The sequence below is a fragment of the Elephantulus edwardii genome, unplaced genomic scaffold, assembly GCF_000299155.1.
Source record: "Elephantulus edwardii isolate Elephantulus edwardi_28Jun2011 unplaced genomic scaffold, EleEdw1.0 scaffold00152, whole genome shotgun sequence".
NCBI lineage: Eukaryota > Metazoa > Chordata > Mammalia > Macroscelidea > Macroscelididae > Elephantulus > Elephantulus edwardii.
The window spans coordinates 2849910-2863705 of record NW_006399902.1 but is presented as its reverse complement, the minus strand read 5'-3'; positions in this window follow the sequence as shown (position 1 = coordinate 2863705).

Sequence of the window (13796 nt, the reverse complement as noted above, 5' to 3'; positions counted from 1 at the left end):
ATAGGGTCGCTATGAGTCGCAAACGACTCGACGGCACATAACAACAACAACAACAAGAGAAAAGTGAACTGGGGGAGGGAGGAAATTGTGTAACAATGAATGACTGGAAATCCAAAGTCTCTGTAAACTGTCATTAAAATAAAAAAAGAAAAGCAAACTAAGGCTTAGAGTGTTTAAATAGTTCAAGGTTATATAATAAATGGAAAAGCTGAAATTCTAACTCAGGTCTGTATGCCATGTGAATATAAAACTGCTGTTAGTCTCTCATTTTACTATTTCTTTCTCTCTGTGTCTCTGTGTGTGTGTATGTGTGTGTGTGTGTGTGTGTGTGTATGTGTGTGTATTTACATGTGTGTGAAGGGAGTATGAACTGGAAATTATGACATGATGGGTCAGATGTTACAGAGTGCAAGATGAACTTTTAAACCAAACCCATCATCATTGGATCAATTCCTCCTCATAGCAACCATATAAATCTTTATGATTTGGTTTCCAAGGTTGTAAATCTTTATGGAAGCATAATGCCACCACAACTTTCACCCATAGCATAGCTGATCGGTTCCAATCACAAATTTTTCAGTGAGCAGCTCAGTGTGTAACCCACTGTGCCACCAGCATCCTTGGCAGGCAATCAGGAAGGGGGTTTTGTAGAGCTATGGAGACCAGAGGAGTCCTTCTTGTATAAGGTGTGATGACACTTGAGAAATGAAGAGCTCAGAGAACTCTCTCTCCTATTACAGAACGGTTTCCTAGATTGTAGTAGATGATGATGTTAAGTGGGGAGAACTCCCAGCAAAGGAGATGAGGGCAAATCATTATCAGAGAAGCAGAGATGGCTTTCTTCCGAGGTCTTAGTTCTACTAGGTGACTATGGTTGTGCTTCCTGTGGATTGTTACGTATTTTCAGCCGCCTGATGCAACAGAACCAATTATTTGAATCATTTTCACTATTTTGCTCTATCAAGCAGGATAATGCAGAGTTTTCAAAGCTGGAAATGTATCAACAAATTAAACTGCCAATATTCTCAGTAACTGATTCTGTGGTTTTTCTATATATAAACTGGCCTTTGCTTCTTCCTAATAAGCCTATTTACACTACATCTTTTCTCTATGCCCCTGATTCTCCAGCTCATTCCCTGAGTTAAAAATTCATGGACTGACTTACTAGGTTGTGTTCCACATGCCACACACTCCCCCTGAGTCTCTTATGTGTTCTGCTTCCCATTTGGTCTTTATAGGAGTTTAATGGAAAGACTCTTGTTAAAATTCCTCTGGGCCTCTATTTTCTCATCAGTGACATGGCCACATCCACAACTTGATTATTTATTAGGGAACCTACAGTCATTGACTTTTATCCTGAATTTCTGACTATTTTGCCATTTTCTCTAATTTTAAATTTACCTTGACTGTGACCATCTTCTAGGCAAGGTACTTCCCAGGTAAGGTGATTCCTTTTCCTTTACACATATGGATGTCCTCCCTCTGTGACAATATTTTAGTCTCAACACAAAGAGCCGACTTTTCAAGGCATATAACAATGATAATATGTAGGATTTTCTGCGACTCTAACAAACAGAAATTCTACCAGTGTGTTGTTAGATGCTGTCAAGTCAACTATAACTCCTAGAAACCCTATGAACAGATGTGACACCTTGTCCTATCCTGAGCCATTCTCGTGATCTGTTGTGACAATCACTATGCCAATCCATCTCATTGAGAGTTTTCTTCTCTTTTTCTGACACTTCACCTTACCAGCATGATGCCTTTCTTCAAGGACTGAACACACTCCTGTTAACATGCCCAGAGGAGATGAGCTGATGTTTCACCATCCTGGCCTCTATGCAGCACTCTGGTTGCACTTCCTTCACAATAAATGTGTTGTTTATTATTATTATTACAAGCCATGATATATTCAAATACTATTCCCAGCACCACAACCCAAAGGCATCAATTCCTTTTTCTCTTATCCTTATTCATTGTTCAGATTTCAGATGCAGAGGAAGCAATTGAAAATCATGGCAGTCACAGTGCTCCTTAAAGGCTCTGAGAGGTAAATATTCATGCTTGGAAAAGTGCAGGGTCAGCAAGAGAGGAAGACACTCAATGTTTTGGATTGACACAGTAACTGCAGAAATTAGCTCAAATATGTCAGAGATGATGATAGCATAGACTAGGACAGTATTCAGATTCAATACTCTTCTCCAGCACCACAGTTCAATGGCATTAGTTCTCCTTCTATGATTCCTAGTCATTGTCCAGTTTTCTGATGTATAGCAAGTAATTGCGAAGACTATGGCATGGATCAGGTGCACCTTGGTCTTCAGATGGACATTGTTGCTCTTCAGTACTCTGGAGAGGTCCCTGACAGCAGATTTTCCCCAATGCAATTAATCTTTTGTTTCCTGGCTGCTGGTACCAAGAGTTTGATTGTGGTGCCAAGCAAGCTGAAACTGTTGACAATCTCATTCTCTTTATCCTCTATCATGGTGCTGCCAGTTGACCCAGTGGTGAGACTCTGTTTTCTTGATGTTGAGCTTCAATCCATATTGAAGGCTATAGTCCTTGACTTTCTTTAGCAAGCGCTTTAGGTCCTGCCTCCTGGTCAAAGTATAGGTTTCACATTAGCACAATCAAGTATTCTGGGATTCCCATTCTTTTCAGTCAGCCACAGTTTGCTGTGATCCACATAGTCAAATGCCTTTGCATAGTCAATAAAACAGAGATAGACATTCTTCTGGTACTCTCTGCTTTCAGCCAAGATCCATGTAACATTAGCTATAATATCCCTAGTACCAAGACCCCTACTAAACCCAGCCTGCACTTCTAGTAGTTCTCTGTTGATGTGCTGTTTTAGGTGGTTTTGGATAATCTTCAGCAAAATCTTGCCTGCATGTGGTATCAATGATATTGTTTGATAATTTCCACACTCTGTTGGGTCATCTTTCTTTGGAATGGGAACAAATATGAATATCTTCCAGTCATTTGGCCTGGTGGTTGTCCTCCAGATACTCTGCCTTATAATTCTTTTTTCCCTTTCTTTAGTCATGTAAAGTATTTTAAACTTCCTATTTACCAGGAAAGGAAATGCATCTTTCTTAGATTAGCATTTACCTCTCTGAAATGATTTTTCTCAGTCATATGTAAATTGTACCATAAGCTGCTGTTTACCTGGAAGGGAAATGCATCTTTCCTGGATTAGCCTTTACCTTTTTCAAAACATTTTTCCCACAGCATATGTTAACTATTTAATAAGTTGTCTGTTTACTTGTAACTATATGTAAACTGTTCTTTTAAAATGTAGAAATCCTATAACTTTAACAAACAAAAGTTTAACCCAAATATAAAAATGAAAGACCACTCCCGGCAATTTTTGAGAAGATTCTCACTGCCCTCAGAGATCTGCAATAAAGTGCTTTGGGTATTATAATCTGTCTGTCTAATTGGCAATTGCCAATTAACTATGCAAACCCCCCTTGCATTCAGTAACAATAGTAACCCTATAAGAATAGACTAGATTTTCTCTGTACAGTTTCCAATGCTAGTAGTATTTACAGGAGCAGATTTTCTTATCTTTTTCCCATGGACTGATTAGTGGGTAAGAACGTCTCACTTTCTGGTAAGCAGACAAGAACTTAACCACTGTATCACCAAGTTGTTGTGTACCGTTAGATACAAAAAAGAGCATGAGGGTGCGAGGGAAAGACATAAAGAAAGGAATTAGTGCCAAGAAATGAACAAGCCTGTATTGCGCGGTCTGAGAGGGACACCAAGTGACCCGGCCACATGACATGCAGACAGGATCAAAATGGTGTGTGGAGAGTTTGGGAGGTTTCCTTTTTACAGGGGTCACGGGGAAGACTAAGATGGTACTTCTTAGAATTTGACATGTTAATTAAGTTAGGTTTTAGCTATTTTTAATCAAGCTCAGACTCTTGTCTGGCTCCATTGTCCAACCTGCTCTTTGATATGACCAGCTTAGGTATTATCAAGTTTCTCAGGAAGTGCTCAAGCTTGGGGGTGGTGGGGCAACTACCATATTCTTCCTTCATGTATCATCACATTGGAATCGACCTGTAGCTGACCCTCCAGTGGGATTTCAGCAGCAATTAATCACCTGGGAGAAGACTGACCTTCCTTCTCCCACGGAGCAGCTGGTGGCCTCGTGCCTTTAGGATTGCAGTGCAGCTTCTTTCCACCTAGGCTCACTGTAGCTTTGAAAATAACTCAGGAGTAAGGGGAAAGATCCAAAGAATAGGCTCAAAAAGTTGTTCCATCCCTGAGGCGGGGCATCAGATTTCACTGGAAAATGTATGTTTGCAGCCCAATGAATAATGAAGAAATTAATTAGGTTTTTTACCAAGGTTACTAGCAAATCAGGGAAATGAGGTGGATGGGTGTGCAGGCACATTGAGGGTAATATACTTCGGAGTGCATGAGGCTTCAGATGCCTCTAGACCTGAGCTGGGGCGGTGAGCTTGCTGAGAAACTGGTATCATGGGTATTTGTCTGGGGTCCAGTCCCACCAGGTATCTGCCTAGGGAAGTACCCATGGCAGGAGTGAGAGCAAGCAACATGCAAGAACCAGGAAGAGAAATGCTCCTACAATGTCCTTCCAGTGCCCTCTGCTGACAAACCTAAACATGCTCACATAAAGGATAAATGCTTAATATCCAAGCCATTCGCCCAGAGTAATTTGTAGAGGATGAATTTCAAGGAGAGAGGCAATAAATTGATAATTGGCACAGTCCACCAATTTGCTTAGTAAACGTCCGTATTCTTTTTTACACATTGAAACTCCTACATAACAACAAAATTATCTTGCCTAGCAAGAGTGGCATCCACTTCCTACACAACATGCCTCTAGAAACTCTAGGAACTTTGAGAAATGACAGTGGTTATATATAGAAAGCTTCAGGTATTAATAGGATCGCTATGAGTCGTGCTCGACTCAACGACAATCAATAACAACAATAAAAGACAGCTTTTTTGAGAATAAGATGTAACTATTCTTAGAAGTAGTGTTAAACTCCCTTTTACTGTGAAGAAATACAGTACCATCACTGACTATATTAATTGCTTCTGAAACTTAGTAATGGTTTCACTGAATATTCTGTCACCAGGTCATATAGCCAAACTCCGATAAATTGCGTGTAAAATAAAAACGGGAGGATAATTAACAAAGAGAATGCTTAATACATACAAATGAACACAAGAATAAAATAGAATGTGAAAAGCTTTTGTATTCCTAATTTTTATAATAGTTCATGAGGCCATAATTGATGTCTATGGCTTTCTTATTCCACTATCACTCCATATTTTTAATGTCCCCAGTCAGAATCTTATGTGGAAAGGATTTTTGATCTTATACAGTACTAAACCTTCATTTCTGAGGGATCTGAGTTTTCACATCTCATCTTTTTTGATTACCAGAGTTTATTATTAACCTTTGCTGTGAGTTGGAAGCCACTCAACAACAATGGATTTTTTCCTTTTGTTGTGGAAAGAGTATTGCTGAGAGTATCTTAAATAATCTCCTGAGTTCCAGGCAGCCTTTCTTGCCTCCATTGTATTGCATGCTTATTTAGCAGCAAACCTTGGTAATTAGAGTCAATCACTCAAACTAGATTGACTTGTTATTGTTGTTGTTAAGTGCTGTAGAGTCGTAGACTCATAGCGACCCTATGAACGGAAGTCTTGAACATGAAAAACTTTCATCTTTTCCTCCAAGTTCATATAGTTTCCAGAGGCAAGCTATTTTGGAAGTGGATGCTGAGGGAAGAATTTGGCAGTTGCCCCCCCCACACCCCCAAACTTGATCTCTTCCTGAGAAACCCTGTGAAACCTAAGCTGGTCATAACAAAGAACAGACAATGGATCCTGATAAGAGTCTGAGCTTAATTAAAAATAGCCAAAACCTAACTTAATTAACACACCAAATTCTGAGAAGTACTATCTTAGTCTTCCCTAGGAACCCAATAAAAAGTAAACCCCACAAACTGCCCTCACGCCATTTCAATCCTGTCTGCACGCTGTGAAGCCAGGTCATTGGTGTCCCTCTCAGACCGTGCAATAAAGGCCTGTTCATTTCTTGGGACCAATTTCTTTATTTCTCTCCCTCGTGCCCTTGTGCTCTCTTTTCCTATCTAACAGATGCCACTCCTGCTTTGGTTAACTTATTTTACCTTAAGTAGTTTAAAGAGTATGAAATGCCCAGTTGGCGTTCTCATCTTCCAAAGCTATTTATTTATGATGGCTGTGCTCTTTGTTCCTCTCTTGTGCTCTTCTCTTAGGAACTGTCATTGTTGTTGTGTACTGAAACTGACCCTTAGCTGACTCTCTGGTGGGTTTTCAGAACAAGTTAATCACACAGGAGGACATTGCCTATCTGTCTTCTACAGAACACTAGTGGATTTGAACCATGGGCCTTCAACACTGCAGCCCAGCTTATTGCCACTCGACCACTAGAGCTCCTTTCCTTTGGCTAACAGGGAGTCTTCCTGAAAGAGACCTTGGGGAGAAGCGCCGAGTAGGCATGAAGGATCTGGGGTGGGGTGGGTTGGCAAAAGATGAAAAGAAGAAGAAAAAAGTAAAAGTCTGTCAGCTGCGTGACTTCCGATCTCGTTGCTGCAGGTCTCTGTTCAGAGGCCACAGCCCAAGTTCACAATGGCGGCAGGAAGCCGGGGACACGCCCCAAATCAGCAGAGTTCAAAGTTGGCTAAATTGGAAGGGAAAATAATCTGTGAGTGGGTTCTTAGGAATAGAAGTGATAGGATCTACTCCTACCTTTAATCTTGTTTTCTGACCCCTTGTGTTCTGGTTGTAGGGGAGACAGTATCTTACTATGGTCTCCATTTCAAATGCAGTCTGTTTCCTATATAACACAACCCCATGTTTTCAAGATGCTGCCTCTAAAGCGACACCGTAACTAAGTCTTCAACAGTCATTCAACTTCAATTAGGCCAGCCACAAACCAAAGTGTACGTACTGTTGTTAGGTGCCATTGAATTGACTCAGTTTTTCTTTTTTGAATATGTAACAAGACTAATAAATTACATGGGCATAAACCAACTACTGCTTCTCCTTTCCTGTAAAAATATGCTCCTTAGTGAAGAATGCCACAGTGATGGATGAAACGTTCTATGAGCTCATGAACAATCATGCCAGAAGAATCGTGGTTAAGGAAGGCAAAAGTATATTCTTAGCATGAATATTCTTGTGAACAATAGTTTCTCTTCCATCCATGATTGAGCTAAGCATCAGTTAGCTGGAAGATCTCCGTGGGAAATAGCTCCATATTGTGGGTCCAATGTTTGTCTTTGTTATTGGCAGATTGAGCACTCAGAAATAACATTAATCAGATCAGCTTCGATAAAGCAAAGTTTATGTTTAGAGCCTGTGAATAATATCTACCCCTGCTATCACGACCACCTTATTTTGAGTCCATTAGCGAGCACTAGAATCATCGAACTGCAACATCATGTATGAAAAGGGGGAAGGTGGGCAAAAGAGAGGAAGACCCTCAACCAGATAGATTGACACAGTGACTTTTACAAGGGGCTCTAGTGTGTCAGAGACTGTGAGGATGGCACAGGGCAGGACTGGGTTCAGATCTGTTATTCATAGAGTTGCTATGAGCTGTACTCAACAGTACCTAATAACAACAGCAAAAACCACAGGAGTGGGTGGAGACTAACACCAATGAATGGATTCTGTCCACCCAATTATCAATCAATTGAAGGCCATTCATATGGTACATAAATAGCTTCACAATTTATAACCTTTCAGAAAGTCCTGTCTATTATCTATATATCATCTATATATATATATCACTATCTCTATCTCTATCTTATTGATCTTTGCGTCATGAGTATATATATATATACACATATGTATGTGCGTGTGTGTGTGTGTGTGTGTATATGATTGAACTTTTTGTGTCACCAATCTTTTAGATTTGCTTCTTCCAAGTCCCCAACCATCCATCCATCCAGTGAAACCTTTGCAATTGTCAATGTAGATTCCTTCTTCTAACTCTCTCTCATAGACTCTCCAATGCCTTGCCACTGTTTGTGCTCAGTGAAGGACTTTTCTTTACCATTGTCTATAAGGTCACCACTGAGTGGGCCTATGGTGCTACAGCAGTCTACTTTATATGACATATCCTACAAATCCTCTTCAAACTGGTTTTGAGGTTTTCATTTCTATGTTGACTTTTTTTAAAAAGTAGGTGCTATAGAGTTGACTGTGATTCACAGCAATACTGTGAACAACAGATTGAAACTTCCCTATCCTGCTCACAATCTCTGCCATGCACAGACTCATTGCCATCGTTACTGTGTCAGTCCATCCTGATGAGGATCTTCCACTATTTTGCTGACCCTTTAGTTTCCCAAGAATGATGTCTTATTACTGAAACCTCCTGACAACATGCCCAAAGTATGTTAAATGAAATTTCTCTATCCTTGCCTAAAAGAAACACCCTGATTCACTTTCTGCAAGACAGAGTATATTTTTTATTGACAGTCAGTGGTATATGTTGATTAGTCATAATGTACCAGTTGCTTGCCACAGAAAAATCAATTTTGGAGATAGAGTTTGGATTGGAAAAAAGCAGTAGTTTTATTTATAAGTGTGCACACAGGAGACAGGGGTTATGAGTTCCTTAAATCTGTCTGCCCATCTTGGAGACTTCTAGGGAAAGGGCAGGACAGTAAATGTGAGATGTTTTTACAGTATGATCTTTTGTCTGGGCATTTGGATCGAGTTATTTTGCCCCGGGCCAACTCACTGAATCTTCTTGAGGTCCCGAGATAGTTTGCTCTTTCTTACATGATAAAACTGAGCAATTCTCAATTACAGATTGCAGGGTAGACAGGCAAACATCAGAAGGCTTCAGTTTTTGTAAGGAAGCTTGTGAATTTCTTCTTCTGAACCAAGACAAAAAAAACCTTCTTCACTTTTAAAATGGTATGTGTTGTTATATGCCATCGAGTTGCCTGTGACTCATAGTGCCTCTATGTACAAGAGTTCTGAACCGTGCTCTATACTGAGCCAGTATTGCTAACTCTGGCACACCTACCCTCATTGCTCTCCTTACTGTACTGCTCCATCTCATCTGGGTCTTCCTCTCCTGTACTGTCTCTCCACTCTTCAGAGCATGATGTCATTTTCCAAGGACCGGTCGCTCTTGGCCAAGTGTCCAAAGTATGTACGATGGAGCTTCAAAATCCTGACCTCCCTGGAGAAACTTGGTTTCATCCTCTCCAAGATAGACTTATCTGTTTTCTTGGTATGTTCAAGACTCTTCTCCAGCACCACAACTCAAAGGCATAGATTCTTCTTCTATTGTTCTTAGTCATTGTCCAGCTTTCTGATGTATAGCAAGTAATTGCAAGGACCATGGCCTGGATCGGGGGCACTTTAGTCTCTAGACTGACATTGTTGGCTTCTCATTACTCTGGAGAGATCCCTGGTAGCAGATTTCCCCAGTGCAATTTGTGTTTTGATTTCCTGACTGCTTGTGCCAAGAGTGTTGATTGTGGAGCTGAACAACATGTAATTGTTAACAACATCAATCTCTTCTTATTCTAGCATGGTACTGCCAATTGGTCCAGTAGTGAAAATCTTTGTTTTCTTAATTTTGAGCTTCATTCGATATTGAAGACTACAGTCCTTGACCTTCGTCAGCAAGCACTTCAGGTCCTCCTCAGTTTCAGCAACCAAGTTATACATAGAAAAATACTAGTCTAACTTTAGCTTAGGGTATTGTGAAAGGTTATTATTATATACTATTGAGTCAGCACTGAGTCATAACTCACCTTCTGGTGGATTTTTAGAAGCAGTAAAAATCACATAGGGGGGAATTCCCCATGTTTCTCCCAAGGAGCAGCTGGTGGATTTGAACAACATGGCATTGTGTTGGCAGTGCAACTCCTTACTACTAAGCCATCAGCACTCTTTATGTGAAATGTAGCTGTTGTTGCTGTCTGCCATTTAGTGGGAAACTGACCCATAGCGGATTCTTTAGCAGGTTCTCAGAGACGGTAAATCATGTAGGAGGAAACTGCCCATATTACTTCTGGGATATGAATGATTAGTATCCTTTAATTGAGATGTTAGTCTTTCATAATTTTATTAGTTGCATTATTACAGAGCATTAAAGATAGAAACTGATTTCCTGCTACTAAAGTGTTAGTTTTCTATTACTTTATTGAAGAGTGTAATAAGTTTCACAGGAAGTCAAAGGTCTGGGCTGAGGGGAGGGAGCAAGGCACTATTAGTTGGTTTCAAAGGGTATCCTGCAGCAAGGATGTTCCTTAAGGACTTTCCTGAGCTCAGTCTCTTAATGTACATGCCATTTTCACCTGATGATGGATTGGTATTCCTGTGCAAACCTAACAAGTCTCAGTAACAAGCCAGAATATTTTTCTCAGGAAGAGACTAGTTATCTGAAGAAGAGTGAATAGATTTTCATATTGATGCTCACAAGAGATTCTAGGTTGTCAGCTGTGATTGAACTGACACAGACTTGGGAGGAGTCCACATCTGATAGAGTATTCACCTTTGACATAGCTAGGATTTTCACGAGTGGATTTTTCACTACTCACTCAGAATTACATGGTGCGAATCCACCAGCTGCTCTGCAGGAGAAAGACGGGTAATCTCCTCCCATGTGATTAGGTGCCTTTAAAACCCACTGGAGGGTCAGCTATGGCTTGGTTCTGACTTGATGGTATACAACAACGACATGTTCTTATATATCTTAGTTTAGAAGTTCTATTGAATCCACCTGTTCAGCATGATGGTGACAGGCAAGTCTTCACTGACAGGTATGTGATATCTGCACATGGGGTAAATGAGAATTCTGCCACTGAGCCCTGTCACTGAGGCTTTGGACAGCAGCCTGCTTGCCATGGACATTTCAAGCATCAATGGATATGCTGGACCATAAGGTCCGAGTGGTAGAGGGTTCTTTTCCTGTACCCTAAATTTGTTGGATTTGCTTCTCTTGCTCTCTCCTCACTCAAAACTGGAAGCTTTTTGGGTAGCTGTGTACATGGTCCGAAGTAGCACCTTTAAATTTGGATACTACTAAAGAAGGTGACCTGACAGAACACAGAAATTGTGGAACAATATCATTAAAATCACATGCAAGCGAGATTCTGCTGAAAATGATCCAAAAACGACTGGAGTGTAGGGGAGCTCTGGTGGCCTAGTGGCAAGAAGCTGCACTGCAATCCCAGAGATGCATGGTTCGAATCCACCAGATGCTCTGCCAGGAAAGGAGGGACAATCTCCTTCTGTACCAGCCAGATCTGATCTGATGGTACACAGACACACATACACAAAAATAATAATAATTTTAAAAACCCAAAAAAACCGACTGGAGCAACACATCAACAGAGATCTACCAGATATGCAGGCTGGGTTTAGAAGAGGTCATGGTACTAGGTAGGAATAGGATAGCTAATGTTAGATGGATCTTGGCTGAAAGCAGAGAGTACTAGAGGAATGTCCACCTGTGTTTCATTTACTATGTAAAGGCTTTTGATTGTGTGGATCACAACAAACTGTGGCTGACTCGGAGGAAAATGAGAATACCAGAACATTTGATTGTGTTTATGAGAAATGTATACTTGAACCAAGAAGCAGTTGTCAGAACAGAGGAAGGAGACATTGTATGCTTCAAAATCAGGAAGGGTGTCCGCCAGAGATGTATTCTGTCTCCATACCTGTTCAATCTATAAGCATAACAGATCATTTGGGATGGTGGGCTGTATGAGGAGGAATGTGGCATCAGGATTGGAGGAAGATTAAACAAGAACCTGCATTATGCAGATGACACGACTCTACTTGCTGAAACTGAGGAGGACCTGAAGCGCTTGCTGAAGAAAGTCAAGGACTGCAGCCTTCAGTATGGAATTGGCAGCATCATTATGGATGGTGAAGAGATCGAGATTGTTAACAGTTTTAGTTTGCTTGGCTCAACAATCAACACTCTTAGTACCAGCAGCCAGGAAATCAATTGATGAATTGTATTGGGAAAGTCACCTCTCAGGGACTTCTCTAGAGTACTAATACTGAAGAGCAACAACGTCAGGCTGGAGACTAAGGTGCACCTGATCCAGGCCACAATCTTCACAATTGCATGTTATCCTTCAGAGACCTGGACAATGACTGGGGATGATGAAGGAGAATTGATGCCTTTGAGTTGTGGTACTGGAGAAGAGTATTGAATATATCATGGACTGTTAGGAGAACAAACAGGTTTGTGCTGGAGAGGGTGAAACTGGGCTGTTCCTTGGAGGGAAGGATTATGAAGTTTTGTCTAACATACTTTGGGCATATTGCAAGGAAGGACTAGTCCTTGGAGAGGGACATCATGTTTGGGAGGGTGGAAGGACAGCACAAGAGAGGAAGACATTCAATGAGATGGATTGATTCAGTGACTGGGGTAATGGGAAAAGGTGTGTCATAGACAATAAGATTGGCACAAGATAGAGCAGAGTTTAGGGCTATTGTACATAAGGTTGCTATAAGTTGCAAGCGACTCACCGGCATATAACAACAACAACTGCCAATATTCAAACAAGGTTACCAAGCTTTTATTCCTTGTGGGTAGAACAAAGAGCAGCAATGTTATTTACCTTGAGGGGAATTTCTCAACAGACGTCCTAGCATGACTCTTTAGAAATGTCCCTGATGTGAAGGGCCTCTGAATTCTTTGGTCTTGTGTCTCACCTTCCCGTTCACATGGATGGTAAGAAGGCATTGAAAGTTTGTGTGACTTCCTGTTTATCAGGTCCAATCAGTGTTCTCTATTGAGTATCTATTGAGCTTTGTGGAGTATCAAGGGGATCAAGAGCTCTGAGTATTTAATGACAGTAGAGAGCAGGAGAATGGACTTGGCCTTGAGAAAACTTTGCAAAGCTGTACTAACCATGCCAGATGCAAGCACATTGCTTCTGTGGATCCCTGCAAATCGGTATGGAGAGAAGGGCATTAGCCAGGTCAACAGCTGCATACCAAGAGCCAAGTTCTCTCTCTCATTGCAGTTGTGTAAGAATTGACTCACAGCTTCTCTATGGGGTGAGACTGAGAAAAATTGGATAAATTATTTACACTGCATTGAAATAGATGGGGGAGAGAACAGTTTAAAAGTGATATATGATTGGTTATTATGGCTATGATGGGAGTCCAGAGTGAAGGTTGCATAGTGGAGTGTACTGGGGGGAGGGGAGGGGAGCGGGGAAAGGACTGTATACCAATGAAGGAATTTTTCTTTTATTTTTCAGAGGGAGGAGCGAACTGGGGGGGGGGGGGAGGGGGCAGGGAGAAAAATGTTACAATGATGAAAGGAAATCCAAAATTTCTGTAAATGTTCATTAAAATTCATAACATTTAAAAAAAATGAATTGACTCACAGATGAGCCTCCAGTAGATTTTTTCAGAAGCTGTGAATTATATGGGATTCCCATCATTCTCCTGCAGAGAAGGTGGTGGATTAGAACTGCTAGCCTTTGAATTGGCAACACAAATCCTTATCCACTAGGCCACCAGAGTTCCCTCAACTACTAAGCATCATGCTGATTTGCTTTAGCAAAAACACTACTACATCTTTTCAGACAAATATATTAAGATATCTTCTCTCGCTTTGTGGCTCACTTGAATTTTCTCAGCCATGTATTTGGCAAGCAAAATTTTTTTCATTTGGATATAGTGTAATTTATCTTTTTCTTTTGTGGTTTGTGAATTTGTGTCCCAGCTAAGGAATTTTTACCTCCCTCAAGAATGCG